The 20,195-nt window shown below is 41.5% G+C and overlaps 1 protein-coding gene across 1 annotated transcript in view; it reads right to left on the bottom strand.

Annotated features, from left to right (window-relative positions):
* CSGALNACT1 (chondroitin sulfate N-acetylgalactosaminyltransferase 1) overlaps positions 1-13,304 on the bottom strand; it is a 45,343-nt gene extending 32,039 nt beyond the window's left edge. Inside the window, exon 1 of the mRNA XM_050895891.1 lies at positions 13,281-13,304. The gene's annotated coding sequence lies outside the window, so the exon portion shown is untranslated. The remainder of the gene's footprint in view (positions 1-13,280) is intronic.
* Between the last annotated feature and the right edge of the window lie 6,891 nt (positions 13,305-20,195).

The raw sequence follows: 20,195 nt of genomic DNA, 5'->3' as shown, positions 1-20,195 counted from the left end.
AAGCCATACAATTGTGAAAACACAAACCACATGCTCCAAACTGAAACCTTCATTCTAGGAAACAGAAGGGACTGGGTTAAATTGTAGATTGTGCTGTCCTCAAGCATTTCTCCAGTCTGGCCATTAGCACTGATATACCTGAGTTGGGGACACACAACTCCCTTTGCTTTGCTGAAGGGATGGAAAAACGTGTTTAGAAGAAAAAAAGTGAGGAGTAAACAAGCAGAGACAAAAGACGAGGGCGTTTGTGGGAACCACTTATAATCATGTTGTTGCTAAAATAACCTTGCAATGTGATGAAATTGGCTGTGAGTAGGTTCGCAGCTACAAAGAGCCACAAAACCTCAAGATGGTTTGAAGCAGTTTTGCTGAAGGGAAGGAGCTGTAGCAGCTGGCTTGGATTCTGAAATGTGTTTGGGGAAAAAAAACCAAAACCCCGCACATGTTCAAGATGTACATATCTGCAGAGAACATCAAGAGAGCCTTAGAGAGCACAACAGGGCCTGGACCAGGACCACACTTCTTCTCATGAAGAAGTGAGGAGCAGACTGTGAGCCTTACTCAAGTGACTCTCCTATTTTCCCTGTGCAGCCTCTACCAGCAAGGGACTCTCAGCTTTTGCTCTTCCCAAAGGCAGGCTGGGTTAGGAAGCTCTTAACACCCCTCTTTCCACCAAGTATATTTATCTCAGCAAGTCCCAATGGGCCTGAATCCAGCTAAAACAAACTTTCTGGGCACTTGTGACTGTTATGAAATGGAGTGAGTCAGCCAGGCTACATCAGAAAGAGAACACCTTCTATTTGTTCACAGAAACTTAATAAGCCAAGGGAGGAAAAAAACCACGTGTCAGAAAAGACGCATCCCTACATATCTTCATCTTACAAAGGTTAGCCCTTCTCTCTGACCTTAGGCAGGTGTTGCTATCTGGCTTTCTGTCTCCCTATACACTTCTGACTGTTCTGCCTCCCTCCCCAGACCCATAGGTCTGTGCTTCAGCCATCTGTCCGGTGATGCAGTTGAATCAAAGGTATCAGTGTTTATTTACCACCAGCATTTCCCCACTTATGTTCCCATTGCCATGGTGAGCAGCAACAGAGCCTGAAAGATAAGGTCAAAACATAGCCTAGATATCTCCCACAAGCCATCTGGAAGAATCGTTTTCTGAGGAATTCTCTGGCATGGATTTGCACTTGCTCTGTGACCAAAAGCCAGCCTCAGCTCAGCACTCTGGGCTCCTAACTGAGCTCCTGGGACACCTGGGAACAAGAACCATCCCTAATAACCTTGAACCCAGATTCTTCTCCAGGAACTGGAGAGGAACTTCTCAGTTCCTTATAGGTTATCAGTGTTACCTCTTTGGTCTGTGTCAGCCTCATTCTGTTTCCTTCCACAGTGTGGGAGTCCAGGTCCCTGCCACATACCTGCACTGCTTTGCCGAGCACCCCAGCATCACTTCATGGGAATTGTTTATTATTTTACATCTTTCAGAAACTTTCCAGCCTATCCTTGCACAAATTACAATGCTAACATATGACAATGTATGTTGCATCTGAATATAATATTTGTGAAGACAAAGCAGATCTCTTCCCCAGTTACTATACCACTGAAAATCAAATGTCAGTCTGCATGTCTTGGATTACTCAGATAATGCAATTAGCATCACAGTACCGTTATGTAAACTGTTAATCAAACATTGAGACAGAGGGAAAAAATAGGAGATGTCAAATGAACCCTGGAAAGAGACATGAAGTACAGGCTGTCGAGACTGCACATGCTGAAGTGCTGCAGGAAAGATGAAAATTATTGTGGTAAGTACATCATGATTTAGGCCAACCTAAGAGGGAGGCTATCTGCTTGGTGAAAACCTGGACCAGCGCAGATGTTCAGCATGAGAGATTGTGTCCTGGAGACAGTTACGAGGACACAAAGTATGGAGCACCAAAAGGGCTGAAACAGTACCAACATACAACCACTCTCTGTCCTGTCTCAGCAGGACAGACTCAAACTTCAGTCACTGGGATCTACCAGAAAATTGGATTTCAGTATAAGTTGACATTTCTGAGCATCAAATAGGGTTATTCAAGAGATGAGAACACAAAGTGCAGTATTGACAATGGTGTCAATATATCACAATGGTGACATTGCAACCCAGCTTGGCATCCTAGACTTAGATGAATTATGCACTGGGCAAGACTGAAGCTTTTCACTCCTGTGTTATCTCCTGTATCACCTGAGCCATGTCTGGATTAATTTTAAGACAGCTATTTTGGGACCTCTGTGCTACATGAAAGCAAAAGCTGCTTCATGTCAGTTTTAGCTTGGGAGACTGGCTAAAATCCAATTCTAACTGCAGCCTATGTGGAATCAAATGCAGACTCAGGCCTTAATTTTGACATAGGTATCACAACACAGAGACATCAGGTGGTTTTCCCCTGTGAATTGCAACAAACCTTCTTTACTGATAAGTTTTGATGTCCTAGCTGCTTTCTGATCTGAAAAACAACAACACATTTTGGAAATTCTTCCCCTCTATCTTGAAACACATTCTTGAAGAGCCTAAGTGAAAGGTTCATTTTAATCTGGATCACCAGCAAGATGCAATACTATCAAAAGAACAGATCAAAATTAAGAAAAAGACAGTGTGCTGAGGAAAACAAAGATTTAGACAGAAAATAGGCGTAACTCAAAGGAAACTGCCCCATGTAATACAAAAAGTGTCAGTAAAGAGTTGTGAATAATTCTTGCCTGCTTTTCTCACTTCAGACCAAAAACATGCTTCAATGTTTTGTTGCTTCAGTCCTAAGAGATCTGAAATGCTTGCCTTGACCTACTACTGACCACAGAAATCCGTTCAATGAAAAAGACCAAAAGTTTAGTAGAAACTGCATACCATAAGCTTAGGAGCAACGACTCAAGAGTTGTGTCATTTAGCAGGCAAAGATTACACTACAGCCCCTCACACTTGGAAATAAGCCCTGTCTTGAAAAAAGCCCCATGCCAGTAAACACAAAAGGACATCGAAAGGAAGAGCAAAAGCTCCCTCACTGCATTGAGGTGACTAGCGTGCAGCACATCAGAGCCTTTCCAAAACACTACTGTACTTTCTAGGTCACCATGTGCAGGTTCCAATGTCTTTCCCAGGGCAAAGGGGTCTCTAAACTGGTCTGGAAGACAGCCCTGATGAATTCATAGATGACAGATATATCACTGTTACAGGACTGAACACCAGCATATGCAAGCAAAGTCTCCTTCCTGGAGGCAATATGATTCCGTGCAAATCGTTTTCACTGTCTGCTTCTTGATATTTCCAACTGTAGCAAAGACAATAATGATGATACACACTGTAATTATGCATTTAGGTAAGATGGTGAAAGAAATCAGAAGTGGATATGTACTTAGGATGAAATCACTCTCTGTGGCTTCTTCTCTTCACTGACTGTTATGGAAACCCAGTCGAGGAACTTCAACTAGACACTGAACTTAAAGACATCTGGAACTTGACAATCCAAATCCAACCCTAGCAGTATAAGAGTTAGCATCAGTATTAATATGCTGAATACTACTTCTCCAAAAATCTCAATGTGAAATATCAGAATCCTCCAGAAGGTGGGGTTTTTTCCCTCCCCACTGGGTACGTTATCAGAGACATTAATTGGAAAAAGCCTATTTACTTCAAATATGAAGGGGGAAAAAAAGTGCCAAGACTGGTGTTGCCCATGACAGTTGCAGTGAGAAAACAAGAAACTAAAGAGGCCTCTACCAACATGAAAGCTTTTAACATGCCACTGTAAAGGTTAAAATGTCAGTTAGATTTCTTCAAAAGTCAGATAATTTTATCACAAATCACCTTAATGGTGGTACATACTCAGCTGAGAGGAACTGTGGACACAATTTGGTCCTAATTCTTTGAATTCACAGATTTTTTTTTTTTTTTTTGAAAGACAAAATAAAGGTGAAAACAAAACTCTTAAAAGAAGCAGCAGGAAAGTCTTACTGAGGAGGACAGTTTTGCAGTGGCACTCCCAGCAGGCGATGCTCAGCTGACTGAGTGCGATTCCACCAGCATGAAATCATGCCCACCAGCTCACATTCTGGCCCAGGGACTCCAGAGAAAAATGCATTTGTCACCTCAAGCTGATGTTCACCTAACTAATAGTGCTCAGCAGCAAGAAATTAGCACAGCACAGATATTGATCACACCAGGACTCTGTGATCTGTCTCACCCCCATCTTCTCTCTTTCCTTGGTAACTCTGGGAAAGAGCTTACCCTTCCCTTGGACGCCCCTTGATAGCAAGGGTCATCCAGTGAGCTCTTCCCAGTGGAAGGAAATTCTCATGGACCTAAGGTCCTCCGTAACAGCAAAGGCTCACCTATTCTCTCTAGTTGTCTGGAGAAGAGCACAGTGGTCAACCAAGATGAAGATTATAATGGATGCAAGGACTCCCTGAAGACTTTCCCCTCACAGCCAATTCTCTCCCTTGCTGTTTTACAGAAGTTGAAATGGTTCTGTGGGAACATACCAATATCAAAATTCCATTAAAGATTTTTTAACTCTAGGATGGAATTCCAGAGGCAAACTAAAGAAATAGACTTAATCTGCTCTGTGAGTACCAGCACTTCTGTAAAACAAATATGGCAGTGATTAAGGATCTCGCAGGACCCAACAGCTTTGAAACTCAGTCTCATACAACATAAATACAGTCCCATGATTCATCCATCCTCTTTTCTACACCTCCTTTAACCGATTACATTTGAATCATGCATATTAGAAAAAAATCAAGACAGTACCGTTAGCTGCACTACAAGTTGCAGAAGCACAAAATGGCATGAAATGCCTAAGCCTTTTTAACATTGATGCTGTTCTCTGCTGCAGATCACCTGGCATGCATAGCTCAGCTCCCTGAAAAAATAATGCTGTCACTCCCTGATTAAATTACTCCTGCAGTGGAAAAGACATTGAGCAGCCTGCCTGTTTCGATTGGCTGTGTAGTGACTGAGCTCAATGAATATGGAAATAATTGGAAATCCTAGACCAATATAGAGGAGGAGGAATATGTGACCCACATAAAGGGCATGCTGGAGTTGCCTGAAAGTAAAATCATAGTGTTATATCAAGGAATTGAAAAATCCTTGGTATCAGGGGTAGGGGTTAAAAAGCAAATAAAGATTACTTCAGTAAAATGCCAGAGGGTTCCAACAGAGATGCAAAGCCTTTTCAAAAACTCTTCACAGGCTGCCACCCTAGGAAAGAGGTGAAACTGAGAATTTGTTAAATCATATTTCCTAATTCTAATCTAGACCTTTGTGTCTCTTTTGCTGTTGAGGTTTAATAGGTTTAAAAGATTACTAAGCAGTTGCCAGCCAAGTTTCTTTGACTTGGACTCTGAAGCTATGACCTTTTTAGTAGTTCATAGCCAAAAAGATTCTAATTGGAATATAAGAAATGGACAACTACCTTAGAAAAAACAAAAAGCTTTACCATCAGATGAGCCTGTTTTCAGCAACTCAAGCAAATGAACTGCAAAGAAGGTAAGAAAATTACAGTCCTGCACTTACTGGAAAAAATCTGTAACATACCTCCCTTAAATATCTAAAAAAAGTCTACATTTTCCTTGGACATGGCTCACTTGCCCACCTGTGCTAACCAAGAATTACTAGCACCCCAGTGTAAGAGGTGCTTCTGGTGAAACAGAAGTGGTCTGCTTCCCATATACTCCCCGCAGCTGGAGTACAAGGCACGTTCAGGCATCCCGTATAGCTCTGGCCCTCCTGGCACGTATACCACTCCCTGGAATTGCTGGCAAACAAGGGATGTTACAGCAACCTTCTTCAGCTTCTTCTACCCGACTGTCATAGCAAAAAGCAGATCCAGAATCAAGGGAGAAAAAGTAAGTTTAAAACACATTTGGACAAATGCAAGCATACATGCATGCAAAGTTCTAAACTCTTTTTGGCCACATCTAAAAATTAGGGCTACTGACTCGTTACAATACTTTTAAGAGGTTCCCAGATGTGGTCTCAAAACACACTTTTGCATGTACTTTACTTTTGCAATGATCTAGTTTCTTAGTATAGTTAGTTCCTAAGGATTTTAGAGTGAAGCTTTATTTTCCCTTCTCTAATGCTAAGAAATTTTCCTTTCATTCCTTTAACATTACATAAGTGCTTTTCATTTCCTGAACAATTCTCAGAGAAAGCTAGGATATTTGTGGAATAGCTTATTAATTCATTCATAAATATATATACTTGGTTCAATTAAGCGTGAGAAACCTTCACCACTGACTTTTATCTCATAGGATCACCTTACACTATCCTGCAAATTGGAAGGTGAGTGACATGTTCTTTAGGCTGTTTTCTATTCTTGTGGCTAAAACAAATCTCTAAATCAGTTTCTAAGCTAGTAACCACCACTTTCATAATAAGTGCATCCATCTAAAATTTTTCTGTTTCAATTTGCTAGTATTTGAGTCAATATTCTCATGTGTTATATATTCCCCTCATAATTTTTTTTACTTAATAGCAGTCTGATGAGAAAAAAATGGTGCAGGTAACCTGATTCACAATACACACTACTGTATATTTTGCTAATAGCTTTTTACAAGCTTTCCAAATGTTGATTTAAAATCTATTCCCTGAAATCAAGAGGCTTCACCTTCTCACAAATAAAATAATAAAAAGCTTCCTGTAAAAAGGGTGTTTCAAAACTGTTACGTCTATTTTGAGACTATTCTAACTGAAGAGGAAGGTTTTCTTAAATACTGGCTCCACATCAAAAGTGCATATAGGAAAGACTGTTTGATGTGCCAGAGTAAAGCTCCTCCTTTCCAAATCAATACAACTCTTAAAGTTTCCCACTGTGAAGGATGTCAGTATCTATGTGATCATCCTAAATGTTAATGAAAACATCAGTTGTAGGATACATGGAGGCAAAGAATCCAAATATAGACATACTCTGGACTGGACGAGTTGAAATCTAACAGCCCTATCAGGGGTTGGGTGACTGGTTACATAATGTAAAAAAAGAAAAAAAAATGCACATAGTGCTCCTTCATAACTGGAAGCCCCTTTATTCCAACACTGAGTCATTATCATTGATCCCTGGCACATGCAACTCTACCTAATTCCGTTACGATCACCATGGCCAGCACTTTCACATCTATCTTGTCTGAAGTAAATTTATAGGGAAAAATGCTGAAAAAACCTCTTAAATTATATAAGGACTAAAATCCCATTTTTGAGACTGAAGTGTTCTGCCTTGTAAGCCCTCCCAGATGTAGCTGAAGTACCACCTTGGTAGCAGAAATGGCAGTACAGGTGACATAACGTCTGCTTACCTTTCACTATTCACATCCCAGCAAAAGATGCAAGTGAAACACAAACCAGTGACCACCAATGCTGGTCTGAGTAACGTGTGAAAGTCACTGAAGCCACCTGCTTTAGTGCATGTGCCTGGGAGCCCTCTGGATATTCAATCACTCCTGTGGTTTGAATGTTTTACCCTGTAATTCTTTATCAACCCAACTTTCAAAAGCAGTGATCACTTAGTAAACTGCTTCCAAACCAGGTGGAGTTACAGATGGTTCAACTGTTTTGAAAATTAAGTGATTCTAATTTCTAAGTATGGCTATACAATAGAATATAATCTAGTAGGCAGACCTCTGAGCTGAAATGCAGGAGACTTAAGTCCTGCTTCTGGTTCTCCCACTGGCCCACTGGAAAGACTCTGGGTGAGTCTTTTCACCATACACAAAACAGGAACAATAAGAGAATTCCCTCAAAATCTGAGCAACATTACAAACAGATGATTAATAGGGATATCTGGCTGCAGGCTTTTGGCTTTGAAAATCTTGATCCAGTTTCTCATCCTGGAGAGGAAGAGAGGATTATTCAATTTAAGAACTGGCAACTATTTATAGCCTTAGCTATAAAAAAAAAAAAGTTTTACAGAAATAGCAAGCCAGAAACCTATTGCTGCCTCAACCCTCTCCAGTAGAAACAATTCCCAGGGGTATCTGCACACTGTTCCAAGGTTGCTGGAGTGCATATTGTTCCATGTCTTCTTGCCAGTAAATTGCAGGACCACTTTCAGTCACACAATGGAGAGGAAAAAGTAAAAAAATATTTTTTCCCCAAGATTCACTTCAGTAGAGTTTCTGTCATTGTTCTGTTATTCTTTTCTTTCCGAATAGGAGGATGATGCCCATGTCCAAGTGACTGGTTTATGTTTCTTTGTTATCAAGGCAATGCTACATGAAGACAATGGCTATTCATGTAAATGAAGCGGTAGCCCACTTTGTCACATGCACAGACTTGGAAATGAAAGCTATGACCTCTTCTATTTGCTATTGAAGATGAAAACTTCCCGCAGTTTTTCCTATTGTTTCCCCCCCCTCATCTTTGCTAGATTTTGCCCAATCTAGCTCACAGACATCACTAGCAAAAATAAACTTACTTGGATGCTTGTGTTACTTCATGCAATCCAGTTGTCCCTACTATGCTCATACCACCTCTGCAAGCCCATTCTCTTGAGCTGGGAGCAGGCCACCAGTTAAACTGGCAGAATGGCTATATGGCTTCAATGGGACAGCAGAACTGCAACTTCATAGAGTTTAGGGCAGACTAAGTACTGCTTTCAGCAGTACTGCTGAGTACTGCAGAGTACTGCGACTGCAGAGTACTGTGTTCAGCTCTGGGGTCCCCGACATAAGAAGGACGTGGACCTGTTGGAGAGGGTCCAGAGGAGGGCCACGAAGATGATCAGAGGGCTGGAGCGCCTCTCCTGTGAAGACAGGCTGAGAGAGTTGGGGTTGTTCAGCCTGGAGAAGAGAAGGCTCCGGGGAGACCTTATTGCAGCCTTCCAGTACCTAAAGGGGGCCTACAAGAAAGCTGGAGAGGGACTTTTTACAAGGGCACGTAGTGATAGTACAAGGGGTAATGGCTTTAAACTAAAAGAGGATAGATTTAGATTAGATGTAAGGAAGAAGTTCTTCACTGTGAGGGTGGTGAGGCACTGGAACAGGTTGCCCAGAGAGAAGCTGTGGATGCCCCCTCCCTTGAAGTGTTCAAGGCCAGGTTGGATGGGGCCTTGAGCAACCTGGTCTAGCAGAAGGTGTCCCTGTCCATGGCAGGGGGGTTGGAACTACATGATCTAAAGATCATGTAGTTGGTCCCTTCCAACCCAAACCATTCTATGATTCTATGAAGATCTCAACAATGTTTAATGCTAATGTACTCTTAAGAACACTCCCACTGGCTTTAATGGTGCTTGGCATGGAACAGAGTTAGCATATTACAATTTAGCCTAAAAACCATAAACCTGTTGATGATGAATCAGAAAACAGAATCCAGAACTGTAACTATTCTAAAACTGAGAAGCTAAGCTTGTGCCTTTAAAAAACCCAAAAAGCTATTGTTTCAGTATAAGGAAAAGTACTAATTTTACAGAACTGAATATTACATTTCTTCCATAGGTTCTAGTAAAGGCAAGAAGCTATGTGGTCTGGGTTGCCTTTGACAGTCTACAGAGGAGATGTAAATAATCCGCAATCCTCTCTGTCAGCCCATGTAGTTAAACATATTTAGAAGTGGTTGCATTGCTGACCCTTCAAAGCATGGACTCAAAATAAGTACTTCTGAGAAAAAAGCAAAAGAAACCTGCAAAGTCTCTACAGCCTCATTCATTGATTTCTCCAATGCCTTCCAGTCACTAGAAACTTAACAATATGCATCCATACAAAGAACATCACGATCAAGAATTCCAAACACAGTGCCTGGAAGACCAGGCTGCCGTGTCTGTGTTTCCTAATGAAGGTGTGAAAACAACAAGGCAGGCTTTCTGTACCCCTGAGCAGTTACTACCTATAGCTGTAGCCTAAATGAGTAGTTAATGAACCAAAACAAGTGGAAACCTGCTATTAAGGCCCTAACTTTTGATGTTTTGCTGCAGCTGAGGTAGAACACAAGGAATAAAGTTCTTTCAGCTTGATCAACAGGCTTATGGCATTTCCCAAAGCAGATGCTGACAACTGCCATTGAGCTGGTCAAACTCCCTGGAGGCTGTGGGAGAGATTCAGTGTGTGGTATTTTTATCCAAGTCTTTATTCTCGAGCCTAAATGCAATCAAGTCGCAATGAAAGGGTCCCACTCAATTGCATGAATAAGCAAAACCACTGGGGTTCACTCAAGCCCTCCAGCAGCATGGCATTCTGCCAAAGGCCTCTCTTCAGACCAAGACATGACTTCAGACATGACTCCTTATTAGTAATATTATAACAGTGCTGAGAGGCCCTCACAGAGACCGCAGTTGCACACTCAGTCTAAAATGCACACATGACGAGATAATCTGGGTGAAATATTTGCATTTATTTTGCAATATTAAAAGTTAAAAGAAAAGTTATTTTCTTTTCTAACTATTAAAAGAGTTAAAAGAAAAGCAATTTGCCAAGTGTGCTACAGTGCCATTTCTCTCTAGCCCTTGGTCTTTAAACTCTTCAGTTTATGGCCCCCAAGTCTTCTATCCTGTCACCTACTTCAGTGGGCCCATCCTTAAACAGTAACACACACCAACCTTCTGCCTCAGTGTCAGGAAAAAGCCAGTCAGAGCTCTGCGCAACATCGAATATGTTAATATACTCATTGGTAGAGAATACAGCTCTCCATGAAGACATTTTTTTGGAAAACTAAGTCCCAAAGGCAGGTGAAGAAAGTTACTCCCTTTTTGACTAACCAGCCAAGTATAAGGAGGTAACACATACACTAATAAAGGTATCTTTCAGTCTCTAATAATGAAATAATTAAGAATAATGATGACACCTTGTCTGGATAGACACAAACAAAATGGGTTTGGGGATGAAAGACTAACACTGCACTGTTTGAAAAGTTTTGTAGAAAAGACTGAATAAGAAATGAGAGGTTCCTCAAGAATCAGAAAATAGCCTGAGGTATGCTCCCAAAGACATGGTGTGATGGAGCTTTCTTTCATCAGAGGGGTAACTAACTCATGGAGGCTCGTGAACAAGCTTTCTCCAACAGATGTGACCTGAAAGGTGAGCTATGTGCAAACAAGAAAATCTTGTCAGAAGAAGATCAAATCAGTAGGATGGGGTAAAAATCTTTCTAATATAAGCCAGGTATAAATAGATTAAGCATTTTTGGTTTTTATTTTTTGTCTATATCTTGCATAAGCATTTCTAAGTGTGTTGCCTATTTTAACTGTTACAAATAAAAGTTCTTACTTCACTTCCTTTTAACCTGGCTTGAGCTGTGCATGATTTAGAGTAACTAGACAACAGCTAGCCATTCCTTACTAAGGGCATGGCAATCCACAGACCAGGTCACTAAGGTAATAAAACAAGCACCCAGTTAACCTGACTCTGTTCAGGGCATGCAAGGAGAAATACAGCAAGCCACAAGCTCTGCTACATTGGCTAGGTAGAAAGCTGGCACCACAAACATCAGGAGAAACAAATACCTTCCAGTAACCGTTGGTAAGCAAGAAGGCTGGAATCCAGTAAGATATTGCAGCTTATGCTTCAACTCCAAAGATCCTAAAGAACACCCAACATAATTTATCCTCCTTCCCCATTCATGCTTTCTGGCAAAGTAACGTCAGTAGAAATGTCAGCGCATCATGGTGTGTTACTCATGAGATTCCCTTTGAGAAGCAGGACTGACCACCTCACAAACTAGAGATCAGAAGGGAAGGAATGCAGCCCAATACACCCTCTGCCAGTGATGGTGGATCAGAGATGGTATCTAATTTGTTGAGAAAAGGGTTCAGAAAACATGTTATATAGAGACCGCATTAGTTTATTATACTGCTGAATTTTAAGGTTTTTAAGGCACATTCTACTTGAGACAACTTCAACAGTAGGGAATAAGCTTTTTTTTTTTTTTTTTTTTTGACAGTGGCAAACAGATTGCAGACATAAGTTGTGTGTTTGCACTGTGACAGGATATGGATTTATAACTCCCAAAAATAAGGTGACAGAAAATGCTAAGATTTGGTGTGATGTTGATTAAAGAAAGTTAAGCCTCAATGGTTTTAAAACTACCTTTGAATGAATTTATTAATTTGATTATTATAAATGCTTATAGTAGTAAATATTTTTGCTCTGTAAGATTAAAAATAGTTCACTGTAGCTTTGTAAGTCTACTCTGTATCATTCCCTACCCCATCCCAAGTGAAAAGCCTCTTGACAAACTGTTAAAAGACAGATCTCTTGAATGGAGCCAACACTATTTGGAATTCAAACAGTAAACAGTTTCAGAGATGTGAGGAGCCAAACAAGATAGATTTAGAACATTTTTCTAAATTAAAAATGTTTCTGGACCTGCAGTACAGCATGTCTGCCGTAAAACATGCTTCTCTTTGTAAGGGATGTCACAAAGATTCAGATGGATTGATTTAAATAACAATAAAATTATAGAAAATGTGTCAAAATCTTTAAATAAAGAAACTGTAACCTTGCTACAGAAAAGGGTAAAAGAAAAATTAATCTCCCTTGAATGGCAAGTTCTTAAATTGCTTGAAAAGAAACATAAACAAGAAGTAGTATTTTCTAATTCCCCAGGCACTAATCATAACTCACCAACAGTGGTATCCCTTACAAATTCCATTTTCAATGCAGTTGCATATGGCCAATGTTGCAGTGACACCTTTCAGCTGTACTGATCCTCCTAAATAATGATTCAGCCTTTCAAAGCTATATACTTCCCATAACAGGCAACATTAAGTGGAGAAGGAAATAAACAGTCTGATATGAATCATTATTTTTCTATTTTATTTTGGAGTGCTGTTAAAAAAAGAATACACCAAAAAATACACTGTATATGTTTGAAAACAATTCTACTCAAGTTAAACATTACCATAAAAGTCATCATCTTACAAGGAAAGTGATTCACAGTGGAAACAATCTGTAACTCATTTTTACAAAGTTTGCATAAGAATTGCCTACCCAGGGCAAGAAATCCACTCACTCACACACTTAATGTGATAATAATAGAGGAGAAAACCGAAGCAATTGCAAAAATGATCTCTCATTGATCTAGGGTATCCGAGCTAATAGAAACATGCAGATATGTAGTAGATATTGTTGAAATAAAAATACAGGATTTTAAGTGTCACATAGACAAGGAACAGCTTTGTGACAAATATATTTACATTTTATCAACAAGAAAAACAAATAGCAACAGGATAATCTTAGTAACTATAAATGAAAGAAATACTGCATCTACTTCATATTCTAATTTCAGAGATAGGGAAAGAAGATTGCCTTACCTCAAATACAGCTTGAAGAGAGACATTAACAATATTTCTACATCCTTTCTTAGTTCCCTTGATAGCAATCTAAGAAGAAATACAAAATAGCAAGTAACTATCTTCCCTGCAGACAGCATGTGCCCAGGAGTAACATGCTTCCCAGTAAAGTGTGCTGAAAAGAAGTGAAAAAAAAAAATAACTCAAAAAGACAATCCTTGCAAAATAAAAAGGCAAAAACTTTATACTTGAAATTCACAGTAAGGTTTATTGCATTTTGAGGGAGTAGAGACATTCAGGAATTAAATAATATAGACATAACTGTGATGTCACCTCAATTCTCAATAAAATATTAATTCGGTACATTTGTCTACAAAAGAAAGATGGTAAATTCATCTGCGCAGAACTCAGTCACTGAAGACCTGAAAAGATTCCTATTCCAGTAGTAGGCACACATGGGCTCACATGATACAACCTTGTTAACTTGCTTTTTCCTCCCAAACTACAGTGCTTGCTAAAGCTACACTCAAATGTTAAATGCTTTGGTCAAGAGTTCATCCACTGACCTGCAATGAAAGCCTTGTATTCAGCTCCAACATTTTCTAACAGCAAACAAGAAAAAAATGGTTTCACGGAATGAACTGTTAAAAAAGAAAATCCTCACATAAGCTTTCCCCGAGGGGGAAGAAATATCCACAAGCTTTAAATTGGCCAGGCGGATTTAAGAGGAAGCAAAAAAAAAAAAAAAAAAAGGCAGCTCTTTCTGTTGCGTCAAAGAGCCCACTGTGCAATAGGAACAGTGAACAGAGTTGTTAAACTGGCAAGCTTTTGCTGAAGACAGCTTTTCAATATGCTTTCAGCATCGTCTCCCAGGGCTGGCTGGAGACAGTCTCACTCCTCTTCTATGAGCTATGCTCCTTCAAGAGGCAATCACTCTTAAGGACAGTTTCTATAAACATGCTGTTCAACTGGTTTTGCTGCACATGATGAGGGTAATTACACACATATACATACCTGCATTCACGTATCAGAACTGCATGCTCTTGGGGAAAATGCAGGCATATTCAAACTAGTGATCATTACCTCAGCTTAAGAGCAGGATGCTATTGATGACTGCCTGCCTGCTAAAACTCTGTTCTCTGCTTATACCATTCAGTATGCTGTTGGAAAGCAATTCTGAAAGGCACAGTACTTACAGAGGAAACATCTAATGCAATTCCATCGGGACGTTGTAGTCCAAGCAGTGCTCACTGATTAAAGGAAATCAGTAGTCACATGCTGCTGACTAGCTTTGTGTTTAGTGCAGAGAGCTTGGATAGCCACCAGAGACTGTAGCTACGAGGGATGAGTTAACTGTTCCTCCTGGGAATGACCACTACGTGACCGAAGACATCTTCAGAGGCTGAAGCAGTGTATTTACTGTGAATAGAGCAAGGAAACCGAGCAACCTGGTTAAACGTGAATAAAGCCACATTCATCACCACATACAGGGAATTACTGCACAGATGTCTACAGCTGAGGAGACCACCCTGCATCCCTTTTACAAGCCATGGAGACCTAAGCAAAGGCACTCAAAGCACAGTTCAACCTACTCCAATCCATATCTGGTCAGCTGAACTGCCTTCTGGGCTTCACTGCCTACAAAGGGAACCTATGACGGCTTCTCAAAAGAAGGTTGCAGACACCAACATTTTTTGAGATGAGTACCACTCCAAGTGACAAGGCAATGCACATCTGCGAGATGTGCGCAGAAAGAACCTGCAAGGAAGAAGAATGGGATTGGTAAGAGACAGGAATGAAAAAGGGGAAATATAAACTGTGGAACGCGCTTTTCGACGTGACTGCAGGATTAAAAGCAGGGACAAACATATGCAGCTGGTTAATTTAGAATTTCTTTTCTATTTCTACATCTTTCAGAGTTGCCACAGGGACATTATGAGCCTGAATACGTAGGAAGGCAGCAGGAGGAAAGGAAGTATGTCCAGGAGATAAATTCTCCCTAACCATGTTCTTTCTCTACTAAGAAAACTTCTACAGGGAAAAATTATTTCTTTAACTGCTTCTCTTCAAATCTTTCCAGGTGAAAATGAATTTCTCTCCTAAAAAGTGTTTTCATAAATGGCAGAATAAGTTTCTGGATAAAGTACACCCAATTTACAAGTGAAATATGGCATTTTCTAAGCTTTTAGCCCTGTAAACCGAATGCAAGGTCCTATTTGTGCACCAAGCAGTGTGCTGGTCTATTATACTCTCACCACACCGAACAACTCACTGTGTTCAAAGCTCCAGCTGTAGTGTCACTGGAGTCATACGAGCGTAGCTTTGGCTGTATGAGAGTACGGTGATTGATAATTCTGTCCCTGCTGTGTGGAACATAATTACAATCTGGTTCAGTTTCCCAGACCTAAAAGCAAGGCAAGTATTTTAACACATCTCATAATAATAATACCTGCACATAAGACTACCTAAATGTTTCCCCCTATAAACGCTGACTCCCCACCACTCATCACTGTCAAATTGCAGGCTGAAGGAACCTGATCACATTTGCTCTTTGCTTGAAACGGATTTTTGGTTTATCTTAGGACCATAAAAGAACAGTTATTTGCACTTTGAGCAGGTGGCTGGACGAGGTGATCTCCTGAGGTCCCTTTCTACCTAAATTATTCTATGATTCTGTGAAAATGAGGTCAATTATTAAAAGCTGCCTTAGGCTATTACAGAAACGAAGTTGATTGTGGCCAACACTAGTGTTTTGAAGCCAGAATTTGGATTCAACTGTGAAGACTATAGACAACCCCAGAGTCAAAGATTTCCATTCTGTCATTTCATGAGAAGCTACCAGACCTGCTAAAACATGCGCATTTGTACTGACATTGCCACCTATGAGGTCATTAACAGATAACACTCTATGGAGAGGGCTGTGTTGGATCCCACACATCCCATGCTGTTCCACTCTTGAATCCCCAATCTCCTTTTGTTTTTCCTTCTGGTCTGTCACCCAGACATCCTATCTACTGTCCTTCAACTCCAAGGGACAAACAGGACACTTGGTCTCAGCCTCAAATTCTCAGCAACTGGCAGCCCAGACAACTCTTCTCAGCTGTAGAAATTGCTCTGCACAAAGCCCAAGGACACAGAATTGGTAAAAAAATCCACAAAACAACAAAACCTTTCACATGATCACTAGTTTTTGTGTAGACCGCACTGCACTGCTAGCTAGCATAGACTCTCTTCTCCGAGGCCTCAGTCATAAGATACTAAGGAGACTGATCCTTTTCAGATCTTTTCAGTATCTATGCAAAGCTTTAGAAAAGAGAGTAGCTTCCTTGTTACCCATGCCAGACAGCAACTCCTGGCCCCCAGGCCTAAGGAATGGCTAGCAAGTCAGGCTCACATCATGCAGCACAGCAGTTATCCTAACCTTTGCACCTCCACATCATAGACTGTTTTATCTCATACCACAAACCTGACTTACCTGCCCCATACACCAGTCCTGTGTAAGTGATAACAGTCTATGGGACCACGTCAGGAAAGCCAACACAGAATGGATGCTATCTGCTAGGATTATACTGATCCAGAGACTTAGAAGGTGGAGAATGACACTCAAAGCCCTCTGCCACTGTTCAGTGCCAACCAACGCCTTCCAAACACTCTCTGTATTGGCTAGAGTCACAGCTGCCCTAATGGAGTCCCTCAGTTGTGGCACAGAAACAATTTGGTGTGCTACAGCCAAGGTGTGCTATACCGCCTTTGCATGCATCATGTATCTCTGTCCCTATGCTGTGTCAACTATACTGCCTGAATCCACTGCATGCATTATCTCTGTTACTCAGAGGCCTTCCTCAAGAAATGGGACAATCTTCCCAGGGAAAAATCAACCTTCACAGCATCAGACGGCTAAACTGCCTTGAGGTTAATGCTGCCTATTTCCTGCTACAGAAGGTTACAAAGCCTCTTCCTGATAAACAAGGCTCATGTAGGCATTTCAGCTGGGTCCTGAACTCCTGCAGGAAGGAGGCTGTGTGCACTTCTAGTTGCCTGGCTGAAACATTGAGACCTTCAGCATGCCCTGTGCTGTGGAAATCAAAACAGCACAATCTGCGCAAGAACTCAGGAAAGCCACTTTAGGTGGAGAGGAAGCTTCAGACCCCGATGTAAGTAGCCCAGCCCCAACACCACCTACAGGCTTGGCTCCTGGGATGGGAGATGAGTACGCAGTGCCATTGGCACATCAGTGGTTCAGGTTTAGCACGGTAACAGCCCTAAACAGAGGACATTGACCTGCTCAGCTAAAACCTATAGTTTATGTTCCCAGCACCTTCAAGTACTACTCCTTTCTCACCTGATAGAGACTCAGTACCCATATTCTCAAAAACCACAGTGCTCCCCTTCCTCTCATCCACAAAGAAAACATAAGCACTGTTTCCCGCTCTCTCACTGACATCACTTACCCCAGTCCCCTGCAAGTCTTCTGATCCTGCTACCCATCCTGTATCTATGAGATTATCACAGAGCAAACAGTTTTACTTCCTAAGTCCAGGGGTCGGGCACCCTTAATGTAAGTCCCCTGTTATGTCTATCAGCAAACTCTTCCAAGCCTCAACATTCCTCAGGTGGCTCCTACCTTCACTATGTCCCCTTCAGACTTCTTGCCTGGTATTAAGTTACACTGTTCATATGATGAAAAACTTGGACTCTCATCTTCTCCTTGCCTGGAGGGGCTGAGTAGACTGGCAAACAGGTGTAGCTTTAGGAATAAATGCAGAGGCAAGGATTCGACAAATCTCTGCAAGAGGCAGGAGAGTACTTCATTTGAAAAAAAGATTATTCACAGCTTTAAACGAAATAAAAAAACCCAAAGTGTCCAGCTAACACACAGTCACCAAAAAAAAAAAAGAAAAACATAAAAAAGGGGTGTTCCTAATTCACTGGAGGTATTCCCCTTTGCCTAGTGGATTAAATACAGCTACATCTTGCTTTCAGGACACCTTGTGAAACTGGTTCAAAAACTGCCATCTCTCTGCCTAGCTGGTGTCTTAGGGGTGATTCTGCACCAGAAATTTTGCAGGGGACCCCTCACACATCCGTTCCTCTTCAAAAGCAACTTCTGATAACCCACTGCCATCCATTTCACTTAGAGCATCCTGATCCTGGCCTCACAAGCAGCATACGGGGAGTGACAACCACCCCATCAGCCCTTGCTGGGCAGTTTCTGAAGAGACAGAATACGCAACCTTGTTACCATATTCAGCCCCACAATGCAAAACTCTTAAACTTTTTTTTTTTTTTAACTCAAATTTGGATGTATGCAACTGCACAAGTACGTAGGGAAGAGTTCTGGATGGACCTACACACCAGCCAGTGATTAACGTTGCTGCATTTGCAGGGGATTGCAGGGCTGCGAAGTCATTTCTAAAGACCTGTGCCATCCTACAACAGTTTGTAGATTTCATAGCAGGGGCAGGAGAGGAAGAAGAGGAGGTGTCTGTTTTACAAGGGACAGCTGACCTTCTGCTGTGGCTTTGCCAGCTCTCTGAATGGCCAATCAATCACATACTTTGTGCTCCTTCAAATTGCAACTGACCAGTGTATGGCGAGAGCCCTGAGAATGAAGGCAACGAACAGGATCCTGTTGCAGCCAGCATGCACTGCTGGCTATTGATAAATAGGGTCAACTGCTTTCAATGAGGCACTTGTGCAATAGCTGTTACTGCCATTATTTGTCAGGGATCCCTAATTAGGATTTATTCGTACAGCAGCAGGAAATCAAAGCAGGGAATGGAATAACGACAGTTCAAAGTTAGTCTGGACTCAGCCCCCTCCCTCAGAGGGCAGAGTCTTTGCAAGCACACCTCTCGCTGAAGTCTGCTGATTTTCACACTGCATCTCTCCCCCAAGCACAGCCCAACATTGCGGCCAGAGGGTGCAATCAAAGTAAGATTCCCACCAAAAGGCCATGGAAAGTTCCTCACATAACCCTGCTGGTGGTTTTGGAATAGGAGGAATTGACAATAGTATGGAGAAGAGGAGCTGAGAAGCTGAGTTCCCAGCCCTCACAGGGACTCTACAGCTGAAAATCTGTGGCAGTCTAGCACTATGAGAACACATTTTCAGCCGCACCAGAATAACGAGAGACATCTGTGGGCCTTATGCAATGACTGAGAAAGAACAAGGCAAAAATATACCACAGTCACCTCAGCAGGAAAACAGGGACTTTGCCCCTTACCTATAACAGAGGCTGAGTCTGTTAAAACTATTTGCTAATCGGGTTGTTACACTAACTCCTAGATGTGGGGATTTATGGATTTGATCAGTGGAAGTTCCCAAGTGCAAAGTCTATAAGGTCTGTTGCTACATCAGAAAGGAACAGCCTACTTGAAAGGAGCAAAGAAAGAAAGTGATGGGGGGGGGGGGAAGAGAAATTTACATTTTAGATAAGTAACAGAAAGGAAAGAGACAGGCTTGTAAGCAAGCATCTTAACACTGAAAACTAATAATAACAAGCAAATCTCAGTTCTAAGGTGTTGAAGGCTAGGTGCAGTTCTGTGGTGAAAGGTCCTGTTTTTCCTTGGCATCTGCTGTTGGTGCCTTGGTACTGGGCTACAAAAGCCTTTGAGAATCACGAGCCCAGGCAGCAGTGCTATGGCCTTGGACTTTTAAAGTGGGCTTTGATTTGCAGCAACACCAACTTTAGGAAGGCAGTGCTCACTGCAACTAACATCAGTGATTTTAACTCAGTTGCCTCTAAGCGCCATTATACCCATCACACTGCCCACAGGGTCAAAAGACAGGTTTCGTACCTTGGCAAGTCTCCTGCCAGCTATCATACTAGCTGCCTAAGGCTGAAGAGCAGGCCCCTTTTACCTTTGCTCCCAAAATTCCCTATGGTCAGCCACAAGCTTTGGGAGCCCAAACTATTGCCTTGGGCTACATGAA

This window comes from Gymnogyps californianus, chromosome 4 (genome assembly GCF_018139145.2).
Source record: "Gymnogyps californianus isolate 813 chromosome 4, ASM1813914v2, whole genome shotgun sequence".
Classification (NCBI taxonomy): domain Eukaryota; kingdom Metazoa; phylum Chordata; class Aves; order Accipitriformes; family Cathartidae; genus Gymnogyps; species Gymnogyps californianus.
Note: the sequence above shows the minus strand (reverse complement) of the source record. Positions and strands in the feature narration are given on the sequence as shown.